The following is a 2880-nucleotide window of genomic DNA, read 5'->3' as shown; positions in this document are numbered from 1 at the left end:
TGTGGGTATCAGCTCCTTTTTTTGTGGGGGAAGGGGGACAGGGAGGTACATCTATGGATCCCCTGGCTTATGAAGAGATCCTGGTCATCTTGTCTATTCTGGGCAGGGAATTTCCCAGCATCAGAGCTGCCCAGACTTTCTCCTTCCCACTGGGTACATGATGTGAAATAATCTAACATTCTACTAGGAGAGGACACAAAAACAACAACAACAAAAAAGACTTTCTGTACCACATAGCACTGTTTTCAGGAATTAGAGCTGTAGGTGAATGGATCATAAAGGGGCAGAGTTGCTGGGTGTAGTGGTACACACCAGTAATTCCTGGCAACTTAATCACGTGAAATGGGAGCATTGCAAGTTCAAAGCCATCCTGAGCAATTTAACAAGACCCTGTCTCAAAAGGGCTGGGTATTTTGCTCAGTGGTTAGGTGCCCCTGTGCTCAATCTACAGTTCAAAAAATAAGGATTAGAATCTTAATCCTACCTACTTTATTTACCTATAGATAAAGCAGTATAAAGAGTCATCCTCTGCCAGGTGTTGTGGTGCACTTCTGTAAACCCAGCAATGAGAGAGGCTGAGGCAGGAGGTTTCTAAGTTTGAAGCCAACCTCAGCAATTTGGCAAGATCCTGCCTCAAAATAAAAAGGACTTGGAATGTAACACAATGGTAAAGTGCCCCTGGGTTCAATCCCCAGTACCAGAAACAAAATCAAAATGAGAGGCTGAGATGGGAGGATACCAAGTTTGAGGCCAGACCAGGTAACTTAGACCCTATCTCAAAAAGGGAAGGTAGATCAGTAGCACCCCTGGGTTCAATTCCCACGACCACAAAACAAGTCATTCTTGCATGTGTATGAAGCCAGGGCCTTTCCTCTCATGGAAACAGATCTAATCCTTAAATGTAATAAAATCCATTCTATCACATGAGACTGTGCAGAAATGTGGGTATCCGCTCTCTTTTGTGGGGGGTGGGGTCAGGGAGGTACATCTATGGATCTCCTGGCTTATGAAGGGATCCTGGTCATCTTGTCTATTCTGGGCAGGGAATTACCCAGCATCAGAGCTCAAAAGTTCAAAAGGGTAAAGAGCAGCCTCAGGTTGTAGTCCAGCTCTTAAATTAGCTGCCTTAGACCATTTGGACCCTTCTTGCCATCGAAACTGGCAGCTTAGTAAATGCACCATGATGGTTTGGGCTGTGTAGTGAGGTACCTTCAGTCCTGCTGGTAACTGGGTGTGGAGGACTGGAAGGGCACAGATGACACTGAAAGGTATTGACTCCGGGTAGAGAAAAAAGAGTATCCTCAGCTCTGGGGTTGATATCCTATAAAAGCAGCCATGTGTTGAAACAAATGATCTGCATAGAAAACATACTTTTGTTCTGTGGCTTTGGTACACTTAGAGTTTCTTTGGAGAGGAACATGACTCAGCTCTCCTATTCTAGCTTCAGCAGTCTAGCTTAGGAGAGGGGTTTGAAAAGGAGATTCAGTTCCCTTTTGTTTATAGGATGGCAAGTAGAGTGCTGTCAGGTGATGAGGAGGAGGTTGTGTTTCGTGGGTGGTGACAGCAAGAAGACTACCAGTAATATATTTGTATACTGCTTAATAAAGGACTCATCTCACCCTCACACACAAGCTCCTGAAAGTGGTAGAGCACAGATCCAATCCCCTGTGGACCTACAAAGCATACAGTGTTTTCAGCTCTCTTCCAGTTGTTGTCAGTGTGCCTTTAGCCATGGACTGTTTCTTGCTCTCAAATTTCCCCCTGAGTTCATTTCCAAACCGGGCCAGGTTGGGATCACCCTTTGGTCTAGCTCCATTTAAGATTGGGCTTTCCAGAAGGTCCAGCTTAATTAAACCCCTTCACACATTCTGATATCCAAGAGGAAAACTGGACAAGGTGGGTTGGAATCCTGATAACCAAATCTAGTCTCCATCTCTTATAACTTTGTTATTTCAAGAATGTGCTATAATGGGGCATGGTGGTACATGCCTGAAATTCCACCTACTCAGGAAGCAGGAGGATCATAATAGGTTCCAGACCAGCCTGGACAACTTAGTGAGACCCTGTCTCAAAAAATACATTTTTAAAAATATTTCTTTAGCTGTTGTTGGACACATGCCTTTATTTTATTTATTTTTATGTGGTGTTGAGCATCAAACCCAGGGCCTCACACATGCTAGGCGAGCACTCTACCACTGAGCCACAACCCCAGCCCCCCAAAACATACATTTTTAAATAAAAGAACTGGGGGGGGGGTATGTTTTGGTGGTAGAGCATTCAATCCCCAGTACCACAAAGAAGGAAAAGGAAAGAAAAGAAAGAAGAAAACAAAAACAACTCAGAACTGTCTTTTCCTGGGTGTATGTATGGGGCTGTCAGAATTCAATGAATAATGGTAATCTTTATAATAAACTCTGGCAACTGAAGTGCTTCCTGTTGGTATCAGCTCAATGACTGATTCATACAATGACCTGCAAAGGCGGTAGCCTTATTCCAATTTTACAGAAACAGTTCAGAGAAGCTGAGTGATTTCCTCAAGTTCACACTGCAAAACTATGCTTCCGTCATTTTCCATGTGTCTCCCAATTGCTTATGCTTTTAGTTATGCCTCTTAAAGCCAAGTGGGAGTGCTTTAAAAATCCCAACTAAAACCACCACTTCTATACCACAGGAGCTCTGCAAATTCCTCAGGAGCTGACTCACCAAAGGAAAACCAGTTAGGCCAGCTCCCCCCCCCCCCCCCCCCCCCCCCCCCCGCCCCTGCCCCCTCAGCTGGGTGCTCTGTTGCCGAGGAGGCTGTGAGCAAGCCTGGCTCCCTCCATTCTCCCCAGTTCCGTCTGCCCAGAGGCCTGACTGCTAGAAACCAAAAAAGCACCACCT

Source organism: Marmota flaviventris, chromosome X (assembly GCF_047511675.1).
Source record: "Marmota flaviventris isolate mMarFla1 chromosome X, mMarFla1.hap1, whole genome shotgun sequence".
In the NCBI taxonomy this organism is placed as follows: domain Eukaryota; kingdom Metazoa; phylum Chordata; class Mammalia; order Rodentia; family Sciuridae; genus Marmota; species Marmota flaviventris.
This window is presented reverse-complemented; position numbering follows the sequence as displayed.